Below are 10913 nucleotides of genomic sequence, written 5' to 3'. Positions count from 1 at the left end.
GAGGACATGGAGCAGCTGAAACTCTCACATGCTGCTGATGGGAACGTAAAATGATACAACTACAACCAGTCTAGACAACAGCTTGAAAGTTACTTGGAAAGATAGGCAGGATAACGTCCCCCCAAAGATGCTCATGTCCTAATACCCAGATCCTGTGATAGCATCCCTTTCAAAGGCAAAGAGGACTTTGAAGAAGTGATTGAGAGTACTGACTTTGAAATGGTGACACTATCCAGGATAATCTAGGTGGGCCCCATCTAATCATATGAGTCTTTAAAGGCAGACGATCTTTCCTGGCTGGGTCAGAGAGGTGACAATGGAACAGAGGCAGAAAGAGATGTCATGTGAAAGGGACTTGACTGGCCATTGCTGGCTTTGAAGGTGGAAGAAGAGAACCATGAGCCAAGGAAGGAAACAGGGGCCTCAGGTCTACAACCTCAAGGAACTGAATTCTGCCAATAACTGAAACAGCAAAGAAATGGTTTTTTTTTCTGGAGCCTCCAGAAAGGAATGCAGCCCTGCTGACAGCTTGGTTTTAGCCTGCTAAGATCCATGTTGGGCTTCTGACCTATAGAACCATGAGATAATAATAAATGTATATTGTTTAAGACACTAAGTTTGTGGTAATTTGTTAATGGCAGCAATGGAAAACTAGTGCACCACATGATCAAGCAGTCCTGGTTCTGGGTATTCTCCCTGGAGAAGTGAACAGTTAAGTTCATACAAAAACCAACACACAAATTTTATGGTTTTTTTTTTTGTTTTGTTTTTTCTTTTTAACCACAATTGAAAAACAAACACCAACACATGAATGTTTACAGAAGCTCTATTTATAATCATCAAATCCTGGAAACAACCCAAATGTCTTTCCATGGGTGAATGAATAAACAAACTGCGGTCAACGGAATACTACTCAGTAATGAAATGAACAAACTATTGATACACGCAATGAATTACAGTTATGGAGAACCGGAGGTCATGGCCAGGATTTGCGGCGGGAAAGGTTGTGTCTACAGGAGGATATCAGGAGGGAGCTTGTGGGGTGATAAAACTGTCCTATATCTTCATTACGGTGGTGGTCAAATAAATGTATCTACAGATGTGTGAAAATTCATAGAATTGTACACCCTCCAAAAAGACAATTTTCTGTATTATTTAAAAAATATTAAATAAACCAAAACTATAACAACCCAACAACAAACTGAAACAGACCACATCGCTGACACAGCTTTCTGCTCTGTGGTCTGGGAATTTCCAATCCTAGGGAATGTACCATAAACTTGGCGGGGGCAGGAGACACAGTCATTTTTTTTTTCTTTGTGCTCTGGCAACCCCTCAGCATCTTTCTCAGAGTGGAAGGAGTCCTATCAGGGGTTCTGGGGAGTTACCCGAGTCTTTTCTTCTCCCTGTGAAAGGAGGGACTGGCTTACACAAGCTTTACCGTCCTAGAGAGCAGGTAACTGGGGCTCCTCGCCACCTCTTGCCAAAGGTGCAGGGTGACCAGACACCCCAACATGCCCAGGACTGAGGGGGTTCCTGGGAGGTGGGACTTCCAGTTTTAAAACTGGGAAAGTCCCAGGGCAATTGGGACAAGTTGGTAATCTTAACGTGCCTTGGCAGAGTTGCATGACCTATCTAAGCCTCAGTTTTCTCATATGCAAAACAGAAAGAATGCTTACCCTGACTACTTAGCGAGGGCGCCATGAGATGCAAACTTTAAATTGCATATAAATGTGAGTTGGAGGGATGATTATGAACATTAAAAAAATGGGATTTAGGAGCCGTCTTAAAATGTGCAATAAGTGAAAGTTATCAAAAGAAATCACGCAGTTTGGAGTGTGTATGTATCTGATGGCAAGCGCTGTTGAAGTTGCAGCTTCAATTCTGTGACTATAAGAACATATGCACCCAAGAATGTCACTTTTGTTTTTGGCAACCTGCTGCTCCCTGGGGAGTTCGTTACCTGGATCCCACGGCAAACTGAGACAGGGATTCTCAACCTTGGCTACACACTGGAGTTATCTGGAGATCTTTAAGACATTGGTGCCCGGGTCCTATGCCCAAAGATTCAGATTTAATGGGTCTGGGGGTTTGGCTAGGCTTTGTGAGTTTTAAAATCTCTCCAGGTAATTCTAATGTGAAACCATGGGTCTCTTAACATATCAGGCCTTGGCATCATCCAAGTGGGCCACTTGGAGGTTTGTTCTTACTACTAAGCAGATGGGTCAAATGGTACCCACAGCCTAGTGAGCTCACTCCATAAGAGAAGAGTCTCAGATATGCCTCCAAGAGAGCTGACTTCTGATCTCAATAAGACAAGAACTCACATCTACAAAGAATGATCAATAGTGATACCATCACTCAGGGTAGTTGATACTACAAGTATTACTGTTTCTCTTACAGGGGGTAGTTCTGGATGGGGGGGTGTTATATTAGTTTGCTAAAACTGTAGGAACAAAGTACCCCAAACTGAATGACTTAAACAATACATTTATTGTCTTATAGTCCTGGAGGTTAGAGCCTAGAGATCGAGGTGTTGGCAGGGCCGTGCTCCCGCTGAAGGCATTAGAGAAGGTCCTATTTCTGACCTCTCTCCTAGCTTCAAGTAGTTCCTTGGCTTGTGCCAACAAACTCCAGTGTTCCCATGCTCTTCTCCCCACCTGTCTGCCTCCAGATTTCCCCTTTTCATGAGGTCGTTAGTCCTTATATTGGATTGAGGCCCACCCTAATGACTTCATTTTAACTTGATTACCCTTGTAAAGAGCCTATCTAAAAATAAGGTCACATCCTGAGGCACTGGGAATTAGGATTCAACAGACAAAATTTTTTTTTTTTTTGGCGGGAGGGACACAATTCAACCCATAACATGAGAGGAGATACAATTTCCATGTAGATGACACCATGTATCTTGTTATGTATATTCAGATAGACTATATATAAAACAGCATGATGGGATGTGGTCAAAAGGGACTGGAGCCCAGCCTAGTCTCCAGTAGGGAGGTCAGCAAAGGAAACTCACTAGAGGAGACTCTTTCACAAGTCATTTATTGTTGGTAAATCAATCATCTTAGTTGAATGGTATAAGAGAAGACATTAAAAAAAATCATCTTTAGGCAAAATAAGAATTTTTTGGAAGGAGTTCGCAATGTTCCCCTCGATAGGAATATCCAAGCAAAGCCTTCCTTGGTCAGGAATGCTTTAAAAGGATCCTTTCATTTGAACAATGGTTGGACTAGAGGAACTTACAAGTTCATATGGACTCTTAAGACTTTGTGCTGCCTGCAAAGAAGTTATTCAGCAGCCCACCTAATGTTTTGGGGTACAGTCTGCACCAGGCACTGTGTCTAAAGGAAGAATGCTTCAGGCCTGGCCCTAGGTACAAAGAGATCATGGGAAAAACCTAATGATGCATCATCAACTCTGCTGGAACCCTTTGCTATTTTTACTGCACAAATGTTTTCAGTGGGAAGAAAAATAGGGCCCAGATCTTTCACGATGACAAGATGTAGATGGCAAACTGGGGTGCCCTGCAGTTCCCTCAATGATACTGACCGGGAATATTTAAATTGACATCCACAATAGCAGCAAAGGCCTCAGCCTTTACTCTGCCATCAAACCTGGGCCTCCCCAGAGAATGAAAAAGGAAATAGCACATCTGTGACAACTTTAGCATTTCTAGTAAGAAAAAACAAACAAACAAACAAAAAACCCCCAACAAGCATCAAACGCAGGGAATCTGACCACACAAGTGGAGACACATATATTAAATGCATATCGGCTTTTTTTTTTTTTGGTTCCCACAATAATCAATTTGATTATTGAAAATAAAAAGGTCAGGACTCATTCATGGTCACAGCCCAATTATTCATCCTTCCAACCCCTATAATATTATGAATTTCACCAGATTGTATACAGAGTTCTAAAGCAAAATTCTAAAAAATGTGAGGGGAAACACTTTTTCTTATAAAATACATGTTCACTGTAGAGAATCTTGTACGCTATATTGTGATACTTTCTCTGGGTCATTTAAATGCAGAAAAATAAAATGAGAACAGTAAATATCACTAATAATGTCACCTAACATTTTCTTCAGGTCTTCTACGGTATCTCTAAAATACTACTGGTATCATAGTGTGTAGACTTCTGTTTTCTTTTATTTCTATTTAATGTTACATTGTGATACTTTCCCTGGGTCATTAAATACTATTAAACATTGTCCATCAGGTTAGATGCCATATTTTAATTAGACATTACCCTGGTTTGAGGCATACAGGTGTTTATCTCTATTTTAAATAATGCTTCAGAAAATCTTTTCAATACAGTTTTTTTTTTTTTGGTCTAACACTATGACTGTTTGTGAGGATAAATTCATAGAAGAAGAACTATAGGGTAAAAAAGTTTGAACATTTTTAAGGTTCTTGATAGATATTCCAAGACTGTTTTCCAGAAAGTTTGTAGTGATTTATAGACATCCTAGGAATACTTGAGAATATCTATGTCATGTATCCTAGCATAGAATATTATTGTGTTTTGAAAATACTTTGTTTTTATCATATCTTAAGTAATTCATCACTAATTCCAGGAAAGGCTCATATCACAAATTTCTTTGAAAATGGCAAGGAACAAAGCACTGGAATTGATTATTGAGTGAGTTTGAATCGTCCACAGCTTTAAAGGTTTACTTCCCAGAGTAAACTATACAGAGTTATCTGTCTTGGATAGCTTAGACATTCAACTCCCTGAATGCGGAGGGACAAATCACTTGATCTCTTCCAAGTATTTTCTGTTTGGATTTTTAGGAAGAGCTTTTAAAATTATTTTGAGTCAATGAAATAATGTTTCAGAAAGGCCATTCTGTTTTCATTTGTTAAGGCACTTCATCTTTCACTCAATTTTAAGGATGCTCTGGGATGAACCAGCTACAAGGAAATTTGATCCTCAATACCATATTTCATCAATTCTAAGACACACATTTTCACATTTAACTGTCTTTGAAATTGGGACACTCTCAGTTTTCTTGGATCCCTCTACCGCTCTCAAAAACATCAGCTCTGTGTGCTTCCAGTGTCAACATCCAGCACCTGCATCTCTCTGGGGGAGGGCGGCAAGAACATGCTTTGCCTACACAGAGCCACAGGTACCTGGAAATGTATGTCTCCCTCCCAGGCCTCCCACGCGTAACCAAGGACCTGTGGTGCGGGACCAGCAATGCCACAGCTCCCTGACCTCTGACCTGGAGAGCTGAGGTAGCACCTGCACTGTCTCCAGGGCTCCCCTGTGGGGCTGAGCGAAGTTACCCTTCCCCACACCCCTCCCCGTGGGCTTTGCTTGATATCACACACTTGTCTGCTTATTCCCCGTCCCTTTGTGTTGGTCTTATCTCACTATCTCTCTACTGTATTTTTCCTAACTCACAAATACTCCTCTCAGGGGAACTGAACATATTACAAGATGTGTCTGACAATGAACGAGGTCTTGCTGTTGGCCAGGAAACCATGATGATATAGTTGTCTGCCTGTGCATGCACGAACCTGGTGGCTTTTCCTGTGGCATGGATGGACTGTCACTCCTTCAATTTTCAGTGAGTAAAGCATTAAGGACTATCTGAGGAAGGAATAAGAATCCTGATTGTTGTCTAAAAATCTATTCGGTCCTTTTGAAAGGAACCAAAAATGCTAACATCAAAACTCCAGGACAGATGTCAAAGACTTGAGGGAAAAATCCCAGCGATAGTAGTGGAGTCCTTTTTTGAGAAATGCTTCATTTTGATGATGGGAAGGGTGCTACTGTGAAAAATGTGGATGGCAACTCTGATTCAAAAAAGAGAGTCAGAAGAGTTTCATTCGAAATACATAGATGTTTTAGGAATATCACAATTTATTTGTATTTCACTTTCCTTTATATATACATGATAAAAATATATGTTCAAAAAGCTTTTAGATTTACTTAAAGGGCCATAAGACAAAAATTCAAAGTCCTATGCTGTATTTTAAATGCCTTTTTTTTTCCCCACAGTTAGGGATACGTAAAATAATGGTGAGTCTTATAATTGATGGAGTCTTTGATTTGGTGAAGTACTAATCAGGAACGTGATACTCAGAGACAGAAGGAATACAATCAATGAGCAATCTTAGCGATACTGGAAAAACTGACATAACTGCACAGACTTGTCACCATCTATGATTCATAGTAGGGGTTCCACTGGTAAGAAAGAAACCACCAGTTTGGTCAGAGTACTGAAATTTCATAGCCTTTAGTCTATTAAATATTTCTTATTCCTCCAAAGTGTGTGTGTGTGTGTGTGTGTGTGTGTGTGTGACACACACACACAATCACATCACATACACACACATCCTATTTCCTTTGGATTTGCCTTATTTTGAGCATGTTTATCATTCAGAGAAGTACCCCATGCATTTAATTTGGTGCAAACTTTTAAATGTTTTTCATGGTGATCACAAACTATATATAACTCATGAGATCACCACGCAAAAATAAAAAAGCTGGCATTAGATTAAATGCATGGATTACTTCCCTGAATGATCAAACTACTCAGTATGTAGAGATACGATCTGCCCACAAACATCTTTTCAGATTCCATTCCAGAGAAATACGTGACCTGAACTGTCTATATATTATACCAAGGTCACTTTATTATCCACCCAGTTTGTTTTGTCTTCCTCCATTCCCTTCCCATATTTTGCTGATGAAAGATGAATTTCTCCACTGTGAAACAGCAACAGTGAAACAATTCCAGTGGGCTTAGTTATAGATGGGATAATTTCTGCACTTGCAGAGTGCTGGAGCAATACACAGCTCCCTTGTGCCAAATCAATTCTTCAGCAACATGATTAATTAACCTATAAGAGCAGAAGTTTGAATGCTGTTGCCTGGAAATGCACTAACCTTGTATTTTGCTTTTAGGTTTTATCTACCCTTCCATACCCAAATCATCCTGTTGTATTTTTTTTCCAAAACCGTGCGCAAATCAACAATGTGTGAATATGCGCTTTACCATCCCCCCACTGCAATCATCCTGTTTTATGGCCAAACTTAGGCAGGATCCAGTCCTTCTTCAGCAAAATCCATTATACTGTTCCAACATTAGGAGAGCTCGTTAGTGTAGACATGCTTAAACTCCCATCCCATTTTCTTTTTCATCCACTTCATCTCTCCCTGCCGGAAGCAGGAAATAGCTAAGAGTTTTTGAAAACAATAAATCACTTTTTAAATTTAGTCTGTAAACATTTATTGAATATTACTATGCCATGTCTTACGCAAGAGATAAAAAATAATATATGGACTCTGACTTAGAGGGCTCAGAGTCTCGTAAGAGAAACACACACCTCACTCTCCTGCCCAAATGAATTGCCAATATAGTGTGATACAGGCTTTATTAAGAGGTTTGCAGTGATGGGGACTGAGGTAGGATTTTACAGCATGGCTCCCCCCCATTCTCCTTCTCACCCCCAGAGTTCTGGATAAGAACACCCCAATGCAACAGTAGACAAATAAGAAACAGGAGACTCTCTGAGCCGGTTGCCTGTCTTCCCGTTTCCCTGCCAACTCCACTGGATTTACTCACCTCGCTGCTGTGAAGTGGGGTGGCCACAGCGAGACAGACTAGTTGGCTTTAGCCAGAGCTGATTTTGGTTACCGCATGGAGAGAGGAGCACAAAAGAGAGGCTAGGCTCAGCTCTCAAGCCTTCAAGACTCAGTAACCCAGCTCACCAGATAGAAATACATTAGCAAATAAATGTAGTCAACTAGTGCGTTTCTAGACAAAGAGGTCAGCACCTCCTCTTGGGGTGGAGGTTCTTTCCACTGCCCCTGAATGGGAAGAGAGGCTGGGCACGCACCAACAGAGTCCACGGCGGGGCGTGTGGAAGGCAGCACGGGTCACCATCTTTCCTGAGGAGGTGAAGCAAGAGTGACGTCTGGAAGGATGAGAAGGAATCTGATGAGGAAATGAGGCAGGAGAAGTTCCGGAACAAACAGCCTATCTGAGTGATTGTGGGGGATAAAAAATGAGGCTGGAGAGAAAGCAGAAGGGATCAGATAACGAGTGGCAAGGACTGGGGAACTACTGAAGAGTAGCAAGAGGGCATCAGAATCAGATTTGTGCTTCAGAAAGATAATTGTAGCAGAAATATGGTGGGGAGAGTGTTGAGGACAGCGGTGGTAGAGAGGGAGGAAGGCAGATTGCCTACACTGCAATTATCCAGGTAATAAATGAGAAAGACCGGAAAAACAAATAGGCAGTGTTTGCATGGAACAGAGGAAAGAGAAAGGATTTAAGAAACGTTCTGGGAACAGTATATGTCTTGTTCTTTATCTCAAACTCACAGAGCATGTAAGTTCACTGCCTGAGAGTGCAGGCGCAGAGGTGGGCTGGAAGTGTTCCTCTAAACGAGCTCCCTCAGCAAGGAAGGAAACATCAGGAGTAGGGAATAAATGGTCTTGACCAACACTAATCTCAGCCAGTGTGCAGTTCCCTTCATTCTTTGGAGTCACTGTTAAACTCTGGGAGGCTTAGCTAGTGCCAAGGCACTCTGAGTTTAGATGGTCAGACGTCATTGTCCAAACTGGGTTTCATGGAGAGACTGCAGGGATTGAATGAGAAAAAAAAAAAAATCCTCAATCAGGACCAGCGGGTCTTTCTGCTACTCCCAGAATCCTTCTGGGTTCATGAAAATCAATCTGATTTTCCAATTGGGACATTCGCTGGAAGCAGCTCACTGAACTCGCCCTAGGCCCCATCTCCCAGACATACCATGCAATCATTTCCACCCTAGGAAGCAGAGAGGGATGGGTGTCCTCCGCTCTCAGAACTAACGAATATAATGGGGATTTGCTGCCCCCAGGAAAGTGGCCCCAGGAGGTGGAGCCCCGCCCCTTTCTCTGAGCCAGGGGAAGCCTGTTCCAGGCAGGGAGCAGAAAGCCTTACTCTTCCTCGTTATGGGTGCTCGCAAATCTTTCCTGTAAATCATGAGTCCTTTCCAGTTCCCTAAGGAGCCAGACCTTTAAAACTCAACGAACATGTGTTCCTCTGCTTCCTGATGTCACACCTCTTCCTTGAGGCAATGAACATGAAATGCCCTAGAAGTTCAAATACGGGATAAAGATGGGGGAGAAGGGAAATAAGTGGAAAGGGTTCGGTTAATTTAAGTTGGATGTCCTTTGCAAAGAATATGAATCACACGGGGGCTAGGACCCCAAAGTCTGTTTTGCATCGTGTCCCCGGTACTTAGGAAATTGTCTGGCGTCTAGTAGCTCTTGGTAAATGTTTTTAGTGAATAAATGAATATAAAGGCATGAGAGTTAAACTGGGAGCTAAGTCTTAGTCATGGACAGAACATTACACACCCAATTTGGAAGGTGTGCACTGAACACCTACTATGTGACAGGCACTGTACTAGAGGCCTAGGAGAGAGAAACTGCTGCCCTCACAGGGCTTACTTCCAGTATTACCCCTATTATTAAGGAAGACAGTAAGCAAAAGGTCATTACCAATTGATATGTAATGTAAAAGAAATGCACAGGGTGGTGATGAAAAATCATCTGGGAATGGGGGTCCAAGCTATTAATCTGATTGCCCTTTCCCTCAGACCCCCTAACCTGAGTGAAAATCAAACTTAAGAAAATGCCAACAAGAGTAGTAGTATTAACTGTAAAAAAGTCATATGAAGAAAGCAAGTACAAACCTGCGTTTAATACTCGTATTTACATAAGCACCATGCAGGCACCATGATATTACACGTGGATGGCTGTGGTTAAACGCCTTGGGTATTCTATTTCTCAAGTTAAGCTCCAAGGCATATTCTGTTTAAAGTCCTTTTCATCTTCTCTAAAGTGATATGCAGTGGAGTATATGAGTTCAGGTCTTTCTGTTCTCCTCGTATATAGTGTATATTCAAGTTGACCTTTGAAGAAACTGCATTGCACTTAGCAGAGGAAATAAAAATGTCCCACTTCCCCCTAGATAAAGAATAATATTTTCTAATTTGGAAAACACTTTATGAAAGTATCATTTGACTCGGTATTTTTACAGCTGCTCTGCATTTATTATTGGAGCAGCCCTTCATACAGTATGTGTCTTTTATTTCTAGTCAAGCGGTGTTATTAATGTTACTTTATAATTATTCAAATTTAAGAGAGTGATAAAGGGCCTCTCTTCAGGGGTTCTTATTAAATAAATCCTAACTTCTTACCCTTTTAAGTAAAAACAAAAGCTTTTTGAGGAAAAAAAAAAAAAGACAGGCAAAGGTTTTAGAGCATGAGCTTCTTGATTTGGGAATTGGTACTAGTCAGCATGGTAACTTCAAGACCCGGCATCTTGTCTGGCATTTAGCAGGTGCTCAGGATATGGATGCTAAGTTGAATTGGTTTGGGAAGAGGCAGGGGATTAATATCCTTCTTAAACAGATGGGGACACTTAGACTCAGAGAACTTGTAGGTGTGTTTGTGTTGTGCTTTGCACTTTTCCAGGGGCTCTCCCCTAAGTTAGCTCATTTAAGAGTTGGCTTTTATCACCATTATATATTGGGCTGTTGGAAAAGTCATGATGTATTTTTCTGTTCTTCGTTGCAAAAATGCATCCTGACTTTTCCGACAACCCAATATAAAATAGAAAAGGTAAATATTTTCAGGTCGAAAGCTGAGAGTCATGACGTGTTCAGCATATGGTGCATGAGTCAATGCTAGACTCCCCTCTACACAGCCAGTCGGTCTCTGCTAAAAGACAACTACCATATTTCCCCATGTATGAGATGCTCCCATGTATAAGACACACTGTAATTTGGTGGCCCAAAATTTGAAAAAAATTTATTACATAAAGTTACTGAACTCAAGTTTTATTCATCATAAAATTCATACAACTCCTCATTACTGTCAAAACTCCCAACCATTAGCTT

Source organism: Hipposideros armiger, unplaced genomic scaffold, assembly GCF_001890085.2.
Source record: "Hipposideros armiger isolate ML-2016 unplaced genomic scaffold, ASM189008v1 scaffold_327, whole genome shotgun sequence".
Classification (NCBI taxonomy): domain Eukaryota; kingdom Metazoa; phylum Chordata; class Mammalia; order Chiroptera; family Hipposideridae; genus Hipposideros; species Hipposideros armiger.
This window is presented reverse-complemented; position numbering follows the sequence as displayed.